Here is a 24,365-nt window from a genome sequence, read left to right as displayed (position 1 = left end):
GGCCCTAGGATCTTCTCCTGTCTCAGTCTCGGCTAACAAGAGGAGAGTGAAGATTTGGATATGGCTAAACCTAGCCATTCAATTGGTATCTGTTGATGGAATTGTTTTCTTCCCTTAGTTGTATGGAGGGTTGATGCCTGTACAGCTGATTGGATTGCCTATGCATTTATGACCCAATTCATACATCGAAAAGGTAAAAAACATCCCTATGGTCAACTTTTCTTCTTCCAATATATTTCATCTTTGTTGTCCTCTTGAAGGAGAGCCAAAAAGGGACAAAAAATTGAGAAGGAAAGAGATAATTCTGGCCAGTCTTGCTTCCATTTCTTTATCTGTAAAATAAAGGGATTGAACGGTTTCCTCTAATCTTCTTTTTAACCTCTTAATCTATGATGCTCTGATCCTACTGTCCCATCATGGATCAAAAACAAGAGACAAATTGGTTACCAACAGAGAAGATCTCAGAGCCACACTTTGCACTTGTTTTCTTCTAAGCCCCTTCCTTGTTAGCATTCTAATTGGACAGGAGGCATTTGGCATCCATCTCATTTCAAACCACATCCGGCCATGGGTTTCAAGTATGAAAGTAGAAAGCTCCAAGCCTGAGAGTAAAGTTATATATAGCACCTGCCAAATGGTCAGATGGAATTGAAATTCCCTGTCTAGCTAGAGGCATCTGAGCCCCTTGTAATGAGTTTTCTAATCTGTTAAATGGGGATAATGATACTTTTAGTACCTACTTCACAGAGTTATCATAAAGATCAAATGAGAAAATATTTGTATAGCTCTTTGTAAATCTTAGCACGCTACATAAATGGCATCTATAATAATAATAACTATTATTGTATTGGACTTGTGGTTTCATTGATGTGGCAAACCTCTGATAAGGATAACCCTTAACAGAACTCCTAGACCAGGGATTTTAAGCTTTATTGAGTCATGGCTAACTTTGGCAGTCTGGGGAAGCTTAGGGACCCCTTCTCAGAATAATGCTTTGTTGCCTACATTCATAATTGAAAGAAATGCTAAATAAATTTCAGTTAGAGGTTAGTGAAAATAAAGATGTAATTTTTTCCCCATTGAAGTTCATAGACCTTTTGCAATCTATCCACAGACACTAAAGGGATTAAGAATCTCTGCCCTAGATCATCAGCATCTTCTCAGTAACTTAGTCTTAGGGAGTACATTGAGATACCGAGAAATTGAGCAATTTGGCCAGAGTCAAACAGTTGGTGTATAAGAGGCAGGATTGGAACCCAGATTCTTCCTGATCTAGCCAGCTCTCTATCCACTGTATCATAATGGCGATAGTGGTGGTAGAGTAATGTTGACCTAGTCCAGTCAAGTCCCTTTTACTAGTTTTTGGAGAGGAGGGGTGTAGCTAGGCGTTAAAGTTGTCAAGAGCAGTGTCAGGAAGACCTGAATTCAAATCTGCTCTCAAATATTTACTAGTTTTGTAACTTTGGGCAAATCACTTAACTCCTGTCTTCCTCGGTTTCCTCAACTGTAAAATGGGGGCAATAACAGTACCTACCTCATAGGGCTGTTGTGAAGACCAGTTGAGATCACATTTATAACAGCATTTAGCTTAGTGCCTAGAATCATAGTAGGTGCTATGTAAATCTTCCTCCCTCCCTCCCTCCCTCCCTTCCTCCCTCCCTCCCTTTCTTCCTCCCTCCCTTCCTTCCTTCCTTCCTTCCTTCCTTCCTTCCTTCCTTCCTTCCTTCCTTCCTTCCTTCCTTCCTTCCTTCCTTCCTTTCTTCCTCCCTCCCTCCCTTCTCCCTCCCTTCCTTCTTTCCTTCCTCCCTCCCTCCCTTTCTTCTTCTCCCTCCCTTCCCTCCCTCCCTTACTCCTTTCCTCCCTTCCATTCCTCCTCTCCTCCCTCTCTTCTTTTTTTCTTCCTAAAGTTGTGAAAATAAATAAAATATTTGTAAAACACTTTGCAAAATTTGAAGTATTATATAAATACTAGCTATTATTATTGCTGTTGTTATTGTTATACAGTAGCCCAGTAGTTTGTACAAAGGCATTTATTGAATTGAGTTTTGGTCCCCAGGTTTGAATAGCAGATTCAGGCCATCATAGCAAAGAGAGATATCCAGTATAGAGGTACAGGGAACCAATAGACTGAATTCTGAACCAGGGATATCTATCCATTGTAGAGACTGAGAGAACCCCGGGCGCTAATGTACCAAGCAAGGACTTTCACAGTTCAAGCAAGCAAGAGATACAGGGACACAATAAGTCAGTGGGTCCTGGTTGGGTTCTGCAGAGCTAGAGCTAGAATGATGCCTTGGACACTCCAGGAATGGCATGATCAGGTCGCTGTCCAGAGGTGAGGAACCTGCATCCTCGGGCAGTACACTTCTCTGTTTCACCAAGGAGTCTTAGCTGGCACAGACACAAATGAAATCTAAATCACTGCTAGGGTCCATCCCTGAGGCTTCTGGCACAGCTAGCTCCTCACTGAGAACTCTCTGTCAATAGCAAGTTACCCTTGTTGAATACGGGCATCCTGCTCCCCAAGTCAACCACTTCTGAAGCCCCAGAGAGAACAACAGTTCCTGTGTTTTGCTATGCCATGTTCCCTTGAGGAACATAGGGTTCATGCCCTTACGTTTCCAGTGAGCAGACTAAACTGTGTAGAAGACACTGACAAGAGGATGGGGAATCCTCAAAAATGCTAGAATTCCTTCTATGCACCATGAAGACATTGTTCCCTGTCTCATACTCCAATTACTCAACACTCTATTGTGCAGAATGGCAGGGATCCAATCATCTATAGCCCTTTGCTGCTGAGTTATATACCCTGCAAATAATCCCTACCCCAGATGCTGGAGAGATGCTCTTACTTTAGGCAAATAGAGGTTAAACTAGTAAGTGTCCGAGGCTAGATTTGAACTCCGGTCTGAGTCCCATCCAAAACCACCTCCTCTGGGAAGTCGCTCATTACTTCTTCAACGCAGCTATATCCACAGCTGGTAAGTGCTGGGTCTCGTGCATGCTTGTGCCCAAGCTGCCTCCCTCTGTGAGGCTACCCATACCAGTCATCAGTCATGGGCCGAGCATCCTACATGCATGGAGTCTTACACTTGGCACTGTGGAGAAGTACAGATGTAACTCATGGCCGAGGGCCCTCCAAGCCCTGGGTTCACATGAAACAGGTTCAAACTTGGAGGCTTACCCAAAAGATCATTCTCCCTCTGGGTCTGATACTCCCATTTGGCTTGCTCCAGGAAAATTTCCAAATGTAGCCCATATACAGATTGGAACATCTTCACACTTGAGGAGAACAGGGTTAAGGGTGTTTTGTCTTACACAGAGGAAGGAAGTACAATCAGAGCCCTCATATGGAGCTAGGAAGCTCGCGTGCGTGCACACACACACACTCACACACACACACAGACACGGGAATGGGGATAGACTGAGGTAGGGGGGTGGCTAGGTGGTATAGTGAATAGAGCACCGACGCTGGAGTCAGGAGGACCTGAGTTCAAATCCAGCCTCAGACACTTAACACAAAAACTAGATGTGTGACCTTGGACAAGTTACTTAACCCCAATTGCCCTGCCTTCCCCCCTCCAAAAAGACAAAAAAGAAAAAAAAATAGACTGAGGTAGTGAAGAAGTACTAAGTGACTTCCTAGAGAAGGTGGTTTTGGACAGGACTCAGACCTGAGTTCAAATCCAGACTTAGATACTTACTAGCTATGTGACCCTGGATAAGTCACTTAACCTTTGCCTTAATTCACTGGAGAAGGAAATGGCAAACCACTCCAGTGTCATTGCCAAGAAAACTCCAAATGGGATCACGAAGAGCAGAAGACCATTGAACAACTGAATAGCAGTGGCAACAACAACAGAAAGTCTAGGAAGATGCGATATAAGGAAGCGGCGAAGGCATTCCTAGTGTGGAGAAGTCCAAGGCAGCATGACACGTGCAGTGAACAGTAAGGTTTCCTTGGACAGAGCAGGAATTAATAGCATTACAGACGCTTCAGTTTGGAAGGCACCCTAGAAGACATCATTATCCCAACTCCTTCATCTGACAGATGAGGAAGCCCAAGTCCAGAAGCCCTGCTGGGTCTGGCCTAGCATCTTCCATGCCTTTCTACAACAGCCCGGGGCTGTCCCCGAGGAATATCAAATAAATGAATCTGATGTGCTTTTAGAGCAAGAATGGCCTAGTTCAGCCGGGTCAGATTCAAACAGAAATGGGGGCCATTAATCCATTCCTTAAGATCCCCAAGGGCTGCATATCGACTTAGTATTTAAATGTAATGTTGTCTATATTTTAGTGTATTTTATTTGTTTTGTTAAATATTTCCCCATTACTTTTAATCTGATTCCAACCGCACTCAGGAGTGCTCAGGCCCACCTACTGCTGGCTAGCTGAGTACTCCATACCTCTGGCCTAGTTGATACAGGGCCCTGAACCTCTCTAGGATTTCAACAGCTTAGGTCCACGAGCAGCAGAGAGATGTGATCAAAACGGTGCCCACTTGGCCCAGTTCTCTTTCCCACATGTGTCAGTACTGAAGACACAAAGACAAACAACAATAGTCCCCACCCTCAAGGAGCTCATAATTGAAAGGGAGAGACCACATGCAAACAAGCATGGCAGTCTGGGGCCTTGCCGGCTCTCGGGGGGAAATTACACAGAATCACAGAATGCTTGTATTGGAAGAGTCCCAGGACCATAGAGACAGAGCCGGAGAGTCCAAACCCCCATTACACAGATGAGGAAACTGAGCCCCAGAGAGCTTACGCCACAGGCCCAAGGTCATATAGACAGCAAATCTGGGAAGTGGGGCTTGAAGCCAGGGGTTTGTCTGCTGTGCCCTCCTGCTTTATCTGCAGGGTCACTGGGCTCCATACTAGACCATTTCTTCTTGCAAGGCTTTGGGAGGCGGCCATCTCATTCATGTCTCTGTCTCTGGGAAGCATCACACCTCATGCAGCCTTAACAAGAGGTGCCTCGAGGCAGGAGATACCTGATGTTACAGCCTCTAGTGGGATGTGTCTTCCCCTGACAGAAGTGGCCCAGCAAGACGGTGTTCCAGATGTGATAGTAATTCAGCCTTCTCTTGTAAGACCAACTCCCCGCCTTGTCGTCTCTCTGCTTGAGTGGGTTCCAATTTTTTCCTGCTGCTTCTGCTCCTGATTGCCAATTGACTGATGTTTTCCATTTCATTCCCTTCAGGCTTACCTCTAGGATCCAGAGCACATCTAGTCCACATCCCCACTTTACATCAAGGGAACCGAGGCCCAGAGACTCAAGAACAGGATTTGAACTCAGATCCTCCCACTCCAAATCAAGCACTCTTCCTGTCAGAGACCTCAGTGTCTTCTCTCCATGGGATCATTTGAGGCTTTGATTTCTGTTTGCTGCAAATGATCATTTCCTCCCTCTCCCACCCCCTGTGACATTGCTTAATTCAGCTGCTTCCTGCACCTGGCTTTGCCTTGAACAAGGAGGGTGGGATTAGAGCCAGCCAGCAGCCTCAGCTTACCTCCGTGTGGGACTGGCGCCTCTCCTGCTGCATGCACTATCTTCCCATATCAAGAAGAAATGAGCTTTAATTATTGACGAAGCTGTGCCTGGAACAGGAATGGAGAGAAACTTGTGAATTTTCCACCAGGTCCCAGATTAGTTGCTCAGTATCCTGGCAACGTGAGGAGGACAACCATGTTCCTGGTCTCCTGAGGTTGGCAGAGGTCACCTAGATCCCTCAGCCTCTCGACTGGACTGCCAATCAACCACCCCTGGCTGAGGGAGACTCGTAGGTCTCTTCAAGGTCTCCAAAGGAAGAGAAAGGTCTCTAACTAGCTGAATGACTGTGGGAAAGTCACTTTCTCTTTGTGGATTCAATTTTCTCACCTTAAATGAAGGCACTGGATTCTATGATCTCAAAAACTGGTCACACTAACATTCTGTGATTGATTCCTATAGTTCGGTCACCTCTCTTGCTTCCCTGTTTGGGTTCTCTCTCTGGGCAAGAAAGGATCTGTTATGTGTAACCTAAATGTCTCCCATTGCAGTTTAAGCCCATCAGAGAGGGGCAGAGTGAGGAGAGTGTGGTGCTTGAAGTCAGGAGGCTTGGAGATCATGTCCCAGTTATATGACTCTGGGAAAATTGATTAACCTTGTTTGGCCTCAGTTTCTTAATCTAGAAAATGGAGATTAATAACAATAATTGCCTACTTATAGGGACATTGTAAGGAAAGCATTATGTAAAATAATAGTTATCATGTCATTTCTATAGCATTTTAAGCTTTGGAAAGAGCTTTAAAAACATTATCTCATTTGATTCTCACAACAATAGTGGAAGGTATATGCTATTATTATTATTCTCCCCATGTTATAGTTGAGGAAACTGAGGTAGCTGGAGGTAAAGTGACTTGCTCAGGGTCATATAGCTAGTAAGTATCTGAGGTGGTATTTGAATTCAGGTCTTACCCACTAGACCTATATGCCTAAAACTCAATACCTGTGAGTTGTTAATATTATTTACTTCTGGTTGTAAGGGTGACCTAGCTGAAGTATTTATCACTCTATTAATCACCAAATCAGATTCAACTGACCTGGCTGATTAGGCCAAGCATAGTCCGCCAGCCCCTACAGGGTTTCATTCTGTTGAACTTGGCCACCAGGGGGTAGTCAAGAGCCAGATGCGGGTTTAGTGCCAATCACAAACTACAAGGCCCAGCTGTCAGAGCAAAGGATGCCAGGACCAGGAAAAATACTTTAGGGATATGGTTTATCTAAATCAGGTCAGAGCACTGTAAGAGGCAGAATCAGGAAGCATGAGATCTAGTTTGATTCCTGCCTCCATCCCTTCCCCCAGCTGAAAACAATCAGAGATTGAGAACTGGAAGGTACCAGAGAGGCATCAACCCAGAACCCTCCTTTTAGAGTTGAGTACATTTTACAGGTAGGGAATATTTGAAGCAAGATTTAAACCCAGATCTTCCCATCTCCGTGTCTAGAACTCTCTCCATTACTCTCAGATAATCTTTCCCTATTCAAATTTGCCTGTGACACCTTGTCTGTCTGATTTTACCTTTTATGATTCTTATTAGCGTATACATTATATCCTCTTTACAAAATGCAAACTCCAGGAGAGCAGGGACTGTGCTGTTTTTCATCTTTTTTTTTTTTTAAAGCAATTGGGGTTAAGTAACTTGCCCAAGATTACACGGCCAGCTATTTTGTGTGGGTGCCAAGTACCTGAGGCTGGCAATCCCAGGTCCTCCTGATGCCAGGGCCGGCGCTCTTACTCACTGCCTCAGTTTCTCATCTTTCTATCCCCAACACCCAGCCTGCTCCCAGAAAGGAGTAGTTGCTTAATCAGTGTTTGTTGAATTGAAATTAGGAGTCGCCCATTCATTCCAAACATTTTGTGGTCAGATACTTAGGGATCAAAATCTATGCATAGTTCTCATGAGGATTGCCTCATTTATCTGTTGACCTAGACGGGCAGCTGTGTTGCACAGTGGATGGAGCGCTGGCTTTGGCATCAGGAAGACTTGAGTTCAAATCTGACCTCAGATACTCTCTAGCTAAGTGTCTCTAGGCAAATCAGCTAACATCTGTTTGCCCCATTTTCCCCAATTGTAAAATAAGGACAATAAGAGTACCTACCTCCCAAGGTTGTTGTGAGGACCAAGTGAGATAATATTTATAAAGCATTTAGCGTGGTGCCTGACCCATAGTAGATGCTTAATAATTTTTTTCCCATTCCAGCTCTAGAATCTTTTGATTTTCCATGCAGTATGGGATTTCAAAGAATGTGACTTGACTTAGAATCAGGAAGAACGAATCCAGAGTCAAAGTTTAAGAATTGGTGTTCCTAAAACAGCATGATCCAAAGCCCTGAGAAATAGATGTCCACCTTTTCCTCCTTTCAAAGAGGTGGCAGCACAAATATTAAAGGTGACTAGGGCTCAAAGGACCCCTCACAAAGAATCAAGTGAGGTCTGACGTGATGGGGTCACTTCCTCACTGCTCCACGTGCGTCCTACCCCAAAATGATTGCTAGGTAGAAAAAGGTGGTGTTTCCCAAGAGAACAGTGCTTAGTATTCTTCAGTCAAGGGTATCCAAATAGCTTTATTCTGTGCTTTGGGATATAGAAAAAATCTGGCTGTTGTATTCATCCCATGTCATTTCTAGAAGTAATAATTTCCAACCACTGCTTACCATAGAACAGACACATTATTCTCATAGAGAACCCTCTCTTTGTGGGGGTGAATGGATACTAAAAACCAGGACCTAAAAAACTATCTTACCGTAGCCAGCTCGACCCAGCCAGATTTAGATTACCAAAAAAACCATTTTCCTCTTAAAAACTTTCCAGACGACTTATCATGAAGAATGCTATTAATATGAACACATATTTTTCTAACATGGGCAACATAGGAATTTGTTTTGCTTGACTAAGCATAGTCCATAAATTCCATACTGCATGGAAATGTTTGAATTTCTTTTTTCTTTCTATAATTTTTTCTTTACAATGGGGATGAAGAAGTAGGAGGGAAAAAATAAGTACTCCCTCCTGACATGAAGGGCCTATATGGGTAATCTGAGAACCTTTGACTAATTTGGCTACTTGAAATCTCTACCCAGGTGAACCTTGGAACTTCAGTATCTGACACTATCCCAGTGATGATCACTGGCTCCCCTTTACAAGCACCCAGGTTCACAATGCTTCAGAAAACAGAAAATTTATTTTCAAAGTAAGAACTTGAATCTGAACCCATAGAAAATCCCTAGATGGTTCTTTCTTTTACATTCAATGTGCCATCCTCCCCCTCCTTCCAATCTAGTATTGTATCAAGTCCCCTTGACTTATAACACTGCCTTGGGCAGAACCTGAAGAAGGGAGGTCTCCATTACATTTCTGGCAGTAACTCTCCATGTCCTTGTTTTTTGAAGGCAGCTTTCTTCTGGTTGGTTTTCTTCCACTCTGGCTGCACAATCATTTCTTCCCAAGGGGGCTTGGGTCCCTTTCACTGGTACTACTATCTTCAATTTTACTTCATTGATTCCCCACCATTGATTTTTTTCTCACCCAGAGGTAATGCCAATTCTAGAATAGGACTAAATCATGCTGGAGTCCTAGTTGAATGAGTTATAGCTCTTTCATTTCTTTAGGCACAGAAAACCTCCAGGCTATATAAACCTTCAGTTGTTTTGCACCTAGATCTCATGACCACCCTCCTACCCCCACCCAAGAAAGAAGAAAGGAAGGAAACAAACATTTATAGAGTGCCTACTCTGCCCTAAATGTTTTTACAAATGTTATCTCATTTAATCCTCACAACAACCCTGGGAGGTAGGTGCTATTATTATCCCCATTTTCCAGTTGAAGAAACTGAGGCAAACAGAGGTTAAAAGATTTGGCTAGGATCACATAGCTGGTAATAAGTATCTAAGGCCAGATTTGAACTTAAGTCTCCCTGACTCCCACTCCAGAGTTCCAGCCACTATACCTTCTGACAATCTAGTACACAAATGGTCTTTTTATGTGGCTGTGAGAATAGATGATTTCTTTTCTGAAATGAGTCCTACTCTGAGATATATCTAAGTGAGGCCTTACTGCTTATGTCAGCAACTTTCTAACCACATTTGAGGGTTAGGAGTGACTCTCCAATTCTTTGTCTCCAGCCACTTTTCTTCTTCCAGTCCCATTCAGAGGTGATTGGACTGAGCCATGCAGATTTCCTGGGTTTCTTCTTTTTAAAAAAGGTTTTTATTGATATATTTTGTGTTTTACATCCTCATTGTTGTAGTCATTGTTTATATAATTCTCCTGGCTCTGCATACTTCACTCTGTATCAGTTCATATAGCTCTTTCCATGTTTCACTGTATTCAGCATACATATTTTTTACAACATAGTCATATTCAATCACATTTATGTACCACAATTTGTTTAGCCATTTCCCAATTGATGGGCATTTTCCAAAACTTTGTTGTCACAAAAAGTGCTGCTATAAATATGTTGGTGGATTTTTGAGAATGAAGGGTTGAGGATGACTGCTAGATTGCAAATCAGGGCAACTCAACAAGCTGGAGGTAGCCTGAACAGAAATAGGAAAATTAGGAAGAGAGGTAAATTTAGGGAGGAAGGCAATGAGTTGGGAACGTCCAGGTGGAGAAGGCTAGAAGGCAGTTGGTGATCAGAGGCCTCTAGGTGGCGCAGAGGAGAGAGTGCAGGACTTAGAGTAAGGAAGACATGAGTTTGAATCCTGCTTCAGATAGTCACTAGTTGAGTGATGCTGGTGAAGTCTTTTAATCTTTCTTAGGTTCAGTTTCCTCTTCTTTTAGGCACTATATAAACGCTAGCTTATTACTATTATTCAGGATTCATCTGAAGATAATGAATAAGGGTAGAATTTGATCTTTTGAGAGCCAATGTGATTACCATAGTAAATAATATAGAAAGAGGAGAGGGTCCAGGACTATCAGTCGGCCAAACAAACTTTTTTTAAAAATTAAGTACCTACTATGTGCCAAGCATTGTACTAAATGCTGGGGATATAAAGAAAGGCAAACAACAGTTCTTGCTCTCAAGGAACTTACCACCTAATGGGGGAGACAACCTGAAAACAACTATGTACAAGCAGGTAACATACAGGAGAAATCAGAAATAATCAACAGAGACAAGGTATTAGAATGAAGAGGGATCAGGAAAGGTTTCCTATAGATGGGAGGATTTTAGCTGGACTTGAAAGAAGCCAAGGAAACCAGAAGGCGGAGATGATGACAAAGTTGGCAAGCCATGGCAACAGATTGGATATGGGGGGGGGGGGTGTGAGATAGTAAAGAGTCAAAGACGACTCCAAGGTGGGCAGACTGGGTGACTGGGAGGATGGTGGTACCCTCCATAATAAGAGCAAAATTACAGAGAGGGCAGGGAGAGAAAGCTAATGAGCTCAGCTTTGGACATGTGGAGTTTAAGCTGTCCATGGGACATCCAGTTTAAGATACCCAATAGGAAATCAGAGTGTGAGACTGAAGGGCAGCTGAGGGGTTAGGGCCAGATAAGTAGATTTGAGAATCATCATCATAGAAATGATAATTGAATCCAGCAGACCTGATAAAATCATTAATTAGTATCTGAGGGAGAAGAGAAGAGGACCAGGGACTTCTAGAACCCTGTGGGGCACCCAGGGTTATCTGGAGTAACTTGGATGAAGTTCCAGGAAAAGGGACTAAGAAGGAGGTTCAGAAAACAAAGCCTTGGGGTTAGGGAGTAGGGCAGGGATAATGATCCAGCAAATGAGACTGATAAGGAACGTCTAGATAGGAGAAATAAGAGAGAGCTCTGTCATAAAAACCAAGGGAGGAGAATATATCTAGGAGAAAAGGGTCATCTACAATATCAGATGTTGCCGAGAGAGAAAAAAGGATGAAAATTGAGAAAAGGCCATCAGATTTAGTAATGGGGAGATCTCTGGTAACTTTCAAGGAAGTTTTAATTTAATGATGAAATCAGAAGTTCTATTGTAAGGAGGTGAGGAATGAAAAAGGAAATTGGGACAATGAGTGTAGGGTTTTTTTTCTAACTTAGTTGAAAAGGGGAGAAGAGACATAAGATGATAGCTTGAAGTAACAGCAATGTTAATTAAAGATCTGTTAAGGACAGGGGAGATCTGGGCATGTTTGTAGACAGTATGGAAGGAACCAATAGAAGGAGAGAGAATGAAAATTAAGTAAAGGGAGGAAATAATTGCATTGCAATCTGATGGAGAAATTGGGAGCAGATAAAATTTGAGGCTCAAGTTGGGGGAAGGGGTGTTCATCCTTGGCAAGGAGAAGGGCCACCTCTTCCTCAGAGACCAGGACAAAGGAGGAGAGAATGTGAGGTGATGTCAAGGGTTTTTGAAATGCAGAATAGAGGAGAGGAAGAAACTCAGAGAGAAAGGTCTCTGTTTTCTCAGGCAAGTATGAGCTGAGATCCCTTGCTCAGAGAGAGTGGGAGGGGCTGCTATGGGGTTTGACAAGAGAAGAGAAAGGCTCCATGGGGAGAAGTATAGAAAATCAATCAGTGAAGATCATTATGTAATCTTCAATGTAACATTACATTATTCATAGACTTGTAGGGTCTTAGCCTCCACTAAAGTCATCCTCAGTACGGCATGCCTGTAACTAACTGTGAGTTCTCAAAGCCTGTGCCAGCTGAGCACAAGCCTTGTTACCAAGCTGCTTTTGAGTCTGGACCTGGCAAGTCTGTCATCTGACGATCAGCCTGGGTAAACATGGAGAAGCTCTTCACCAGAAGGTTGGCCACCAAGGGATGGATTATTTTTGGCTCTAGCCATTCACTCATGAGAGATAGCTACCAAAAGCTGCAATGTGCATCAGTGGAGGGAATACCCATCCCCATGAAATTGAAGGTACTCGATTCACTGGAATATCGGATGTTAAAGCTGAGTGAGGTTTTAGAGATGCTCCAGTTAGCTTTCTTCATTAGACAGACAAGTGGGTCAATTGTAAGAGCTAGAGATCAAGCTGTTTGAAAAGTCAGGTTTGTTCAGGTCTGAAAACATGATACACCAAGGATGTCCTAGGAATTTGGGAAAGAGTAAATGATCATGTTACACGTGATTTGAATAAAGAAACTCTCAAGTATATCCTGTCAGGATAATCAGTAGCCTTAGGCTTCCCAATTGAAGGATCTTAATTTGATTGTCTCTCATAGGACTCATTGTTTTGGACACTCAACTTTTGTGTTTTCTGACTGCTGTTGAGACAGACATCGACTTGGGAGGGAAAGGGGTATAGCATCATTCCTTTATTACTTTGTGATGTCCAGAACCATAAGAATGACTTAGATTTCCTGAGCAGGAATGAGCAGGAATGGGGAGGAAAGAGTACAGAGGTCATATTTGTAAAGCACTATAGAAATACTTGCTGTTATTGCTGTCTCTATCCTATAGGCAATGTGACTTTTGAGTAGAAAACGACCATGATCAGGTCAGTACATTAGAAAAATAACAATAATGAGCATTTATATAGCCCTTCCAGCATTTACAAATATTATCTCATTTGGTCCTCATGACAACCCTGGGAGGTAAGTTCGATTATTACCCCCATTTTACAGATGAGGAAACTGAGGCAAACAGTGGTTGAGTGAGTTGCCCAGGGTCCCATTAAATTGTCCCTATCAAGGCAGGATTTGAACTCTTGCTCTTTCTGGACCAGCTAGCTGCCAGATTAAACACAAAAAAACTGTGATACAGCTGTGAGAAAGATAGTTTAGAAAGGGTTTAAGAGGTGGGTGGGTGTGTGGGTGGGTGGGGGAATGAGGATGCTATTATTTAACCATCTAAACTTAAGCACATTCACATGTTTACCTCCAGTTTCTAGGTCTGCAGAGTGGTCTTCAGTAAGAAGGAGGGAACAGAGAGGGTTCTAAGTCTGAACTTCCAAGCTATACAGGATTACTTTGTAATACACAGGAGTCACTATTCTCCATCCCCATCGAGGAGTGGACCTAAGAAAAAATTCCTTCAGGAGGCAATGCAATGGTTGTTAGAGGGAAGGAATAGGGTCTTTTCCTCCTAGAAGTCTTTTAAGTCTGTGCTAGACTCCTTCCTGACCCACAAGGAGGGAATAAATCCCTCTAGGAGCTGGGGTGGGGAATGGGGATGGGGTGAGGATAAAACACAAACTCAGCCTGGCATTTAAGTCTCCCATCTACCATTCTAGTCTCATTTCGTAATATCCTTCTTCCTCTACTCTCTGATCCAAACTGGTCTGCTAGCCATTCAGTATGTTCTGTTTCCTACCTCCCCACCTTTGCCCAGGCTGTACACCACGGCTACAGTGCACTCTTTCCTCACCACTATGTTACAGGATCCATAGCTTCAGACAAAGCACAGCTCTGGTACCACCTTTTATTCCTGATCGCCCTCTGCCCCCAATTATCAGCACTCTCTTCCTCTTGATATGCGTGCATCTCTCTATATAGCTTTTTCTTATCTGCCTATATATTATTATATATCATTACTCTTCCCCAATAATGGAATATAAGCTCCTTGAGGACAAACATTAAAAAAATCATATTCTCAGCACCTGGTGTAGTGCCTGGCACACAGTAGGTGCTTAATAAATGCTCATAGAACTGAATCAGAGAGTCATTCCTCACAGTCTGAGAGCTTTGCAATTCCTGGCATCTCTCTGACCAAGGACTACCAGGCATACCTTCCCTGTGGGGCCTAGGAATTTCTGGGTCCCTGCCAGGCTGATGTTACTTTTCAAGTGGATGGGGCCTCTATCTTCCCTGTGATTAAAAAAAAAAATAATAAATAACAATGTGAAATTGAAAATGTGTGTGGGAGTCAGGAGTATCAGGACAGAACCGCTCAATCCCGCTATTGTGTTCGAGCTGGGTAATTAGTGTCTGATCGTTTTAAACAGATGGGTCTCTCTGGCAGCAGGGATTACAGCTTGAAATCAATCCTGAACAAATATTATATTAATTTCTCGACTTCTTCTCTCTGTGGACAAAGCCCCGTCATCTTCCTCTGAACACTGGAAAGACGAGAACATTAATATTAGATCATTTGGAGATAAGATGGAAGTGTTGGAGAGAGAAGGAAGGGCCTGGGCTTCATAGGAACCTAGGTGGAGGAGAGTGTTAAAAGTTTCATGTTGATGTATTCATGTAGAAAGGAGGAGGAGGAGGGCTAGAAGAATAAGTAGGGATGCGGAGGGTGGTAGCTTTCTGTACCACAAGAAGGCACGTTAAAGGTATGCCCGACTGCCTCTGGTGTTTGGTGCTTGGCTTCTGAATGCAGTTGGGTTCAGTATAAATAGGCATTTAGGGTGCCCCAGTTAGATTCCTGACTTCCCAATCACACCAGGCATTCTACAATTGAAAAACACACCTCCACTCCCTGCGGAGGGGGAAAAAACCCCAGTTGTACCTCTCCAGGTGGGCATGGTCTTATCCACTTGACACAAGAGACACTGCTAACCTACAAGGCTCTCTTACTTTACTCTCAAAAGCCCTTGAAAGAATCATGGCGGGACCCATGAGTTTATTTCCATGTCTAATAGAAGAGGTAGACTAGGAAACATAAAAATCTTCAAAACAGTGAGTGACCTCTCAAATTATCCATGTTAATAGTATGGGTAACCCAAAAGAGCACATTATCTAAAATTCATGTTGATTTAGTTTTGTTGGATCCACTCTCCCCTCAACATATTTACGTTATTAATTATGTTTGGCTTGGACTAATATGAAAATCAGGTTGCATTCCCAGAATGTCTGGTGGTTATGTGGGGGTGGCCCAGGTGCCTGGTTAAGAGAATCATCTGAGAATTCTCAAAGGTGCCCAATTTACATGGAGAATTGATTAGATTTTAATGTTTCCCATCTTCCCCTTACTAGTAATTTGCTTGTGTGGCCTTGGGTAAGTTACTTCCATAACTGGACCTCAGTTTCCTCATCTGTAAAACTAGTGGAATAGAACCAGATGATTTGTCCATTTAACCAACATTATTTAGTTTTTGCTGTGTGCACAGCTTTGGGAGGGGCACAAAGTTTAGATGAGACATAATCTCTGCTTTCTTGTGGTGTATAGTCTAGTAGGTGATATGACACATCCATAGAGAACTGTCATACACATCTCCTGCCTCCAAGCATCGGCTCTAGTCATGCCCCATACCTATAATGTGCTCCTTCCTCATCTCTGCCTCTCAGAAATCTGGTCTTTCTTCAAAGATTGCCTCAGGTGCCACTGCCTCTGTGAAGTCTTTGGGGGCCTCAAAGATGCTAATGCTCTCTGTTGGAATTTTCCTTGGAGTATTCCAATTTGTGTGCAAATAAATGCCCAACGTTGTCCAAAGAACGTAAGACCTTTGAGGACAGATTGTTTCGTTTTTCATATGTGTATCCCCAGCTTCCGTCACTACATATTCCGCATAGTTGGTGCTTAATAAATGCTCATTGATTTGAAACATCTCTTTAAAAAAATTGTCCTGGAAAATTTATAACAATCCCTTCTTTTTGTCTTTATAATTTTCTTTGAGGAAATAATTTCTAACATCCTTTCCAGTTCTAGCAGCCTATGGTTGGGATTCTATAGACATTAAACCACCATCTCTACCACTCTGGAAGGTAGAATAGTTTTATTCAGCTGGATTCTCTACCTGGTGACTTGGCAGTTTGACTGATGCATGCCCAACCTCCTCCAGGCTTCTGCAATGGGTGAAAAATGGGTCTCTCCTTGCCCTCGAGCAGAAAAGCTTTCTGTAACATTTGTTCTGTTCCAGCATGCAACAGGAGCACGAGGGCTAACTTGCTGGAACTCTCCTGGGCTGCAGAGGAGGACCTGGATGGTGGGGAAGGCAGAGAGGTTGGGCCCAACTCTGTATGATTCTGGTATTAGTGCAGGGTAGAAAAAGGCCGAGCCCCTAGACATTCTGCTTATAGAGACAGAAGTAAGACGGGAAGAAGACCTTGTTCAGAAAGATCTGGATTTGAGTTCTGGGTTTGTACTCCCTGGCTATGAGCCTTTGGACGAGTCATTTCCCATCCAAGAACATAGTTTTCCTCATCTGTAAAATGGAGATAATAATAATTTTTGCATCACCTTCTCTCGCCTGTCTTCTTGTGAGAAAAGTACCACATTAATATGAGCTCTTATAATAATGACCCAGAAGTCTGTTTGGAGAACTAGCCTCATTCTTTTTGTCACTCTGAAGAATTTTATTTTTATTAAAAACGTTCTCTTTAAAATGACAAGCTTAACAGACACAAATATTTCAACATAAAAAATGAACAGAAAAAGGGTTATATATGAAACTGTGAATCTCTATTATGTACAGCTTGCTTTTTGTTTGTTTGTTTAAAAGAGGATATCAGAGTTGACACAATAATACCAACACTGCCCTGCTTGCCTTTCTCCCCTTCTGCACTTTCTCCAGTTCTCTTTAGTGTGTTTTAAAATGTTTCTTTGCTGTTTTTCCCACCGTTATTGCTTTTCTGCTCTTTTGTTGTTGTACTTGTTCAATTGTCATTTCAATTGTGTCCAACTTCCTGGGATCCCATTTGGGCTTTTCTTGGCAAAGATCCTGGAGTAGTTTCCCATTTCCTTCTCCTGATCATTTTACAGACGAGGAAACTGAGGCAAACAGGGTTAAGTGACTTTCCCAGAGTCACACAGCTAGTAAGTGTCTGAAGCTGAATTTGAATTCGGGTCTTCCTGCCTCTAGGCCCAGAACTCTATCCATTTTGCCATCTAGCTGTCTCATTCACTATGTCCCACATCATTTCTCCTTCTTGGCCCTCCCTTGTAACAATTCAGTATGGTCAATCAAAATCAATTCTCACAACGACCTTGTCTGACACTATTTTGCTAAGTATTTTCCTGGGCAAAGAAGAAAGTCCATTTATCCCTGGTTCCTTTCTTTATTGAGTATTTTTCTGAAATTCCCAGAAGAGCACAAACCATCTTAGGTCTCCAATTCTGCCCTAAAACTGAAGAAAGAGGACTGAAAAGATAATGCTGGTTCACAATGATTGAGGAATACATAAGGCTGAGAAATGAAACCAATGTGCCATTAATACAAAGAGTCTGGGAACTCGAGGGGAGTCTGAGGATTGGGGTTTGAGTCCTGGCCCAACTGCCTACTACCTAAGTGATCTTTGGGCAGCTGATATAATAGGCTAATTAGTTAACCAGCCGGGGGCCAGCATCTTTCCTGGGGTCTTTCAAACCTCTTCCTCTTTCCCCATCTCCCCCTTCTCCCTCTCCTCCATGCACCCCTTTTCTTGGACTGGACTTCAGGCTCCATCAGTCCTGAAAGTTAGAATGGAAAGGCCGCCATTTTCTTCCTACTGATAATCAGAGCTTTATCTACCAGGAATAGCAAGTCTTAGAGGGCAGCTAAGTGGTTCAGTGGATAGAGTACCAAGGCTGGAGTCAGGAAGACTCATCTTCCTAAGTTCAGATACAGCTTCAGACACTTACTAGCTGTGTAGCCCTGGGCAAGTCACTTAACCTCCATTTGCCTCAATTTCCTTATCTGTAAAATGAATTGGAGAAGGAAGACCCAAAATGGGGTTACAACCAGTTGCTGAAAATGACTGAACAACAACAAAAGCATATCTTGAAGCATCTTGACATGAAGCCCCTGGATGTGGATAGAGGCGAGTGAAAGAGTGTGAACAGGTTAGAGGATGTGAGACCCTTGGCTCCCCAAGGGATTTATTGTATGGCCTTGGGACAAGTTACAGCCCCCTTGATTTCTATAAAAGGGAGCTGGACTCATAGCATTTAGAAGTAGAAGGGATCTCAGAAGTCACTTATCTAACCCTCTCACTTTATAAATGAAGAAACTGTCTCAGAGAAGTGTGGCAGTGGTGGGGGCTCAAGATCACTTTTTGTTGTTAAGTTGTTTTTCAGTCATGTCTAACTCTTTGTGACACCATTTGAGGCTTTCTCAGTCAAGATACTGGAGCGGTTTGCCATTTCCTTCTCCAGTTTATTTTGCAGATGAGGAAACTGAGGCAAACAGGGTTAAGTGACTTGTCCAGGGTCACACAGCTAGTAAATGTCTGAGGCTGGATTTGTACTCAGTAAAAAGAGTCTTCCTGACTTCAGACCCAGCACTCAGTGCACTGAACCACCTAGCTGACCTCCAAGACTTGCTATTCCTGGTAAAAAAGAGCTCTGATTATCAGTGGGAAGAAAATGGGGGCATTTTCATTCTGATTTTCAAAATTAATAAAGCCTGAAGGCCAGTCCAAGAAGAAGGAAGATTGAGGGAGAGGGAGGGGGGGGATAAGGGAAAAGAGGCATGGGGTTGAAAGACCCCAAGAAAGATGCTGGGCCCCTGACTGGTTAACTAATTAGCCTATTATATTAGAATGAGATTAGACCCCCTACATGGCAGCATAAAACTCCATTAATGACATCATTTTAATTGAGATGGTTATTCATTCACTTATCACTTTGAGATTGCTACCAGGAGGGGCTGCAAGGTTCCTAAATGCTCTTGAGCTCTTTTTGCTGGCCTTTCTGGCCTGATCCAAGGCCCACATGGAGTAGCAATGCTGGTTTTACCATCCCCCTGCTTCAGGGATTCTCTAAAGCCAAGAAGCGAGAAAGGACAGATGCCCTAGGGAGAGTGCTTTCCAAACAGGCAGGCTGGATAGGCCTGTTGGTACATGAGCTTGGCTATGGTCTGTAGCCTCCCAGAGCTGCAGCAATCAGATCTGGGCCTCTGTTGACTAAGGAGAACAGGTAGAGACTCGTTCTTCTTTTCCTTAAGGAAATGTTGCTGACCCTAGCCCTGTGGAATTGGAGCCTCAGTCTTGTGCTAGGAAATAGGACGAGCCAAGGAGGGATTTGAATGGGTGTATTATCACTGGCTAGCCATCTAAAGATGAAGGGACAAAGCTGGGATCACAGAGCCCCACTGGGACTCTGTTTGACCTCTGTTTCTTGTAACCTTTTCACTGCGGGCTCCTTGGCTTCCACAGCCCGTGTTTGACTGAGACTCAGAAAGGTTTTTAAGTCTCAGGCCCACAGCTGCCCAAAGCATGGAGTGGGGAGAGAGGACAAGCCAAATCCCTATTTTCATTGCCTTCCTCCTAAATGGAGCTCACTTAAAGCCTTTAAACCACCAGCTTTTATCTGTTTTTAGTGTCCAATTTAGGGCTTTGCAGGGGTTTTCCTTCAGTGCTTTCTCAATGACTTAACATCAGTGCCAGATACAGTCTTAGCACACACATCTTAGCTTAAGAGCTGAAAAATAGTCATTCCTTCTCCATTGTAGAATGAGAGCATCTCCTGGGCCTACTGCACAATGGGAATGGAGGAAATGCTTTCATTTCACTGAACTGCCCCTCTTCCCCATGAGGGCTAGGGAAAGGAGAGGGCTTTCCAGTCTGATTTGGAAGGGCTGCACAAGGAAGAGGGGGAAGAAAGGCTGATGTGGGAGAGGAGGTCGCCAGGGCTTCAACTTGTCTTTCCCCACTCAGCTTCCTCAAGTCCAGATCAATCAGCTGTGCTCAACAGAATTCTGACTATTCCCCCTTCCCACCCCTAGGGCCTCTGATGCACATCAAGACTTTAACTGTGAGGAGGGTGAGAACTGTGGGGTGGAGAGTCAGGGGCCTGCACTAGCCTGCCTGGTAAGAAAGAGACAACCGCTTCCCTCTTCGTTGCTCAAGCTGGTTCCTCCCAGTTCAAAGTCAGAGGACAATTCTTGGAACTTTGCTGGGGCTGGGGCTGGGGCTGGGGGTGGGGGGGTGACGCGGGCGGGTGGGGTGGATAATTAAAGGGTTGGAAGAGGGGCCCTATCCTGAATTCAAACTTCTTAATTCCATGGTTAGTTTCTAAAGGGATCCCAGTTAAAGAGATAGCTGAGACTGTTGTGCAAAGAACTCTGAACTAGGAGCCAGCAGACTTGAATTCTGGCCTTAGTTCTTCTCCTAAGTGCAGTGTGATCTTGGGTAAGACATTCTTCTTCCTGCGGGCCTCAGTTCCCTCATCTGTATCATAAGGGGGTTCTACTGGCTGGCTTTTAAGGGACCTTCTATCAATGACACAATGTGTGCCACTGTCTCAGTGTGTCTTGTTTTGGGGGATGAGATTTCCCAGCTCTGATCATCAGGAACTTTATAAAATCAGGCAGCAGCATTTTAACATGACACCACCTTGGTAGGAAGGATAATAGGTTTGCCACAGTTATCACATATAGTAGCGGGATAAATGTAAGTGATCACACTGATAATTCAACAATCATTTCCAGAGAGTCTAGTCTGAGCTGGCTCCAGCACAGACTAAATGTCACCTAGGGTTTAAGTTCTGTGTAATGCGTCAAAGTTAGTGATGATGTCATTGGTGAGAGGAAGTCACAGCATGTATTTAAAAGGCCTCTGACACTTTGAGTGACTCATGAGTTCTAATGAATGCAGTGACCAGTCATAATACTAGAGGATCCATGATGAACTATGCTGCCCACTCCCAACAGAGTGGTGGTGATGAATTCAAGACTCAATGAGACAGGTATGTTTGGACATGGACAATGTTGAAATCTCTTTGGGCTGACTGTGCAAATTTGTAGCAAGGGTTTTGTTTATCTTTTCAATTAAAAGGCAGAGTAGGAAGGAGAGCAAAATAAATACTTAGTAAGGGAGAAGTGAAATTTAAATTTGAAAATAAATAAAATAAGATATTAGAAGAAGCTGGGAGGACAGCTAGGTGGCACAGTAAGTAAAGCACCAGCCCCAGAGTCAGGAGGACCTGAGTTCAGTTCCGGCTTCAGACACTTAACACCCACACAAAAAAACTAGCCGTGTAACCTTGGGAAAGTTACTTAACCCCAATTGCCCTCCAAAAGGCAAAAAAAAAAAAAGAATCTGGAGGAAAAAGCAGTGGACCTGGGTTTGAGTCCTGGACCTACCACTTAGGCAAGTCAAAGCCTTTGTAAGGTCCAATTTCCCCTTCTGTGTGTAAAGGAGGGGGTTTCCTCCTACCCCCCATATCAGTTGATATAGTCACTGAAAATAGAGAGTGGAACTTAAGGTATCATCTGCCTTTTGAGAATCCAACCCATGAGTGGGAATGTGAATGGGGAGAGAAATATTATGATGGGTTTTAAGGGTTTCCCTGTGTATTTGTACTCCAAAATCCTATAGGAGATCATAAGCCCCTATAGGTGCATATCCAGATAATGATTAGCCAGTAGCTACAATTAGTTCTTAGCAAAAGCATTGACTAAAATGGCAAAGTGAAAACAGTAATTACAAAATATTTTAAATAAACTTGGGGCTCATTCTCTCACAAATACACAGGACATCTTTGGGAAGAGTGGGCTCAAGCTCAGAGTAAATGATAGTGAAGCATATGTGTGGGACACGCGTTTTGGCAAAAATAATTTATAGTTCCTAGGACTAGAGAGTTTGAAATTCCTTCCTCTCTTCATAGAGTCCTTACACAGTTCATCTCAACTCATCTCCGTTGAATGGATTTCTCATCTTGGTTCCCAGGGTCTGTTCTTCTTCAAAACCAACCTTCTTTTTTTTGCCAGGGCTCTCACTCATCAAAGTCACTCCCTCCCTTGAATTTCCAAATCCAGATCTGTTCAGAGTGGAACTCTCTGTTCCCTCAATTGCTCCTCAAACTCTGTCAAATGGATCCACTCTCAGACTCCTAGATGGTGGTATCTCCCGCTCTGCTCGTAAGTGAGTTCAAATCTGGTCTCAGACATTTTTTAACTTTGTGATCCAGGGCAAGTCACTTAGCCTCTTTTTGTCTCAGTTTCCTCATGTGTAAAATGAGATTAACAATAGTATCTATCTCCAGGGTTGTTATGAGGTTGAAATAAGATAATATTTGTAAAAGCATTTAGCACAATGCCTGGCATATAGCTACTACTATATAAATATTAGTTATTATCATCATCATATTGTCATTGTTATTATTGCTATTATATATGCCACGAGTAAGGAGAGTGAAGGAAAGAAAGTTCCCCTTTGACCCCACTGTGTGTGTCCTCTGAAAAAGTGCTTCTTTTCTCTAGGCCTTAACTACTTAAAACCTCAGGGATAATTTGGTCTTCTCGGTCAATTGCTCTTTCCTTCCTTTATGTCAAGAAAAGTTTTTTACGAATTGTAAATGGATCAACAAGCATTAACACCTTTAAAAAAACACTGCATATCTACTCTTTGTTTTCTATGACTATACCCATGGAGAAGGGAGGGAAAAACCTCCTCTTTTATAAAATGGCAATAAAAATGCTTATACTACCAACTTCCCAGAGCTGTTGTAAGGAAAAAGGTCTATAAACAGCAAAGCATATTATAAGGGCATGTTCTTATTCTCATCATTCCACAGACGCACTGTGTTATAGTTATAGGAGCTCTAGACTTCTAATCAAGAGATTCAGTCTAGTGCCTGGGCCTGAGACCTTGGTATGCTGCTTATCATCTGGGTGACTTTGGGTACCTTTCTGAGACTCAGTTTCCTTCAGTGTAAAACAATTATGATAATGTATGACCTACCCCACAGGATTACTGTGAGGAAGGTGATTTGTAAACCATAAATTCCTATTTAAATGTGACTAATTATTATTTCGGATAATCACAAAGGCTTTTCAAAACTGCTTTGGTGGGAGGAAGGGTGCATTTATATCGAAATATTTATTATGAACAGAGTAAGCTTTGCCTGTAGGTGGACCAGAAGCTCCATGGAATAATAGGATGAGTTTGAAGGAAGGTTGCTCTGTCCCCACACAAATCATCTACTCTTCTAGCCCTGCCCATTGCTCCATATCCAACCAATGACTCACTCCTTGGGATTTAACAGTAAAGAACCCAGTTAAAGTGCAAATGTTTCTGAAAGGAATAAGGTACTGAACTTTATAAGTTTACCCAGATGGGCTCTAGCAGAAAGTATGATTGTGATGGAGGGAAGGGAAGGAGAGAAAACAGGAGGGGAGGGGAAGGGAGGGAAGATTTTATCCTGAAACTGGCCTAATTATGGCTCAAATTTTTATAGCACTTCAAAGGTGATTTTCTTATGATGAACTTTTGAAGTATATAATGGAAGTATCACAGAATTTCATAGTTAGAAGATATACAATAAACCTTCTAGCTCAATTTTTACCTGGCCAAGAATTCCTTCTATAACATCTCCTAGAAGGTCTGTTTGAAGACTACCTATGAGAGCAAATCTACAACCTCTCAGGGAAGACCATTTTCCTTATGGAAAGCACAAAATATTAGGAATTTTAAAATCAAGCTTCAATCTTCTTGTAGCACTCCCTTTCACATGAAAGTCCTACAAAGAACATATTCAAGGCTTATGTACTTGGTAGGCTTTCACCTCCTCAAAACCCTACCAATATATTTTTCTTTTGACAGGATTAGTTCAAAGCAAAGACATTTAATAAAATAACATGGTAAGCAAAGTAGCAACAAAGGATTCCCCACAAATATATGCACCATTATTAGAGAAAGTGGGTATGTATATGGATTATGCAAAGTAGGTACACATATAAGGAATATGTGACCTGGGGTTTGTATTAACAATGTGAGATTTCCACTGTCTTCTGGTAATATAATCCAGCTCTCTGCTGGGTATTGCATCTGAGTCTAACAGTCTTTGATGGATCTTCCTGCTCTTCTTATGGCTACTGAGTATTTTTTTTCTCCTACCATGTTTCCCCGATAATAAGACACTGTCTTATTATTTTTTTGGACAGAAAAACACCAGAGGGCTTATTTTCAGGGGAGGGCTTATTTTAATGAACATTGACAGCAATTTTAATAAACAGGTAAATGTAAACAAAAAAATGTACCTTTATTCAATAAGCAAATCACTGGGGAAGAACAGGATG

At 42.7% G+C, this 24,365-nt stretch overlaps 2 long non-coding RNA genes across 2 annotated transcripts in view; both read right to left on the bottom strand.

Annotated features, from left to right (window-relative positions):
* Nucleotides 1-2,014: 2,014 nt before the first annotated feature.
* Nucleotides 2,015-24,365, bottom strand: part of LOC138147670 (uncharacterized) — a 46,989-nt gene continuing 24,638 nt past the window's right edge. The window contains exons 4-5 of the long non-coding RNA XR_011164865.1: nucleotides 5,513-5,600; nucleotides 2,015-2,391 (exon numbers count right to left, since the gene is read on the bottom strand). This is a non-coding gene — a long non-coding RNA (uncharacterized lncRNA). The remainder of the gene's footprint in view (nucleotides 2,392-5,512; nucleotides 5,601-24,365) is intronic.
* LOC138147671 (uncharacterized) overlaps nucleotides 16,126-24,365 on the bottom strand; it is a 10,540-nt gene continuing 2,300 nt past the window's right edge. Inside the window, exon 2 of the long non-coding RNA XR_011164866.1 lies at nucleotides 16,126-16,345. This is a non-coding gene — a long non-coding RNA (uncharacterized lncRNA). The remainder of the gene's footprint in view (nucleotides 16,346-24,365) is intronic.

Source organism: Petaurus breviceps, unplaced genomic scaffold, assembly GCF_028583685.1.
Source record: "Petaurus breviceps papuanus isolate PSGF00001 unplaced genomic scaffold, PetGlider_PUasm1.0 90804, whole genome shotgun sequence".
NCBI lineage: Eukaryota > Metazoa > Chordata > Mammalia > Diprotodontia > Petauridae > Petaurus > Petaurus breviceps.
This window is presented reverse-complemented; position numbering and strand designations above follow the sequence as displayed.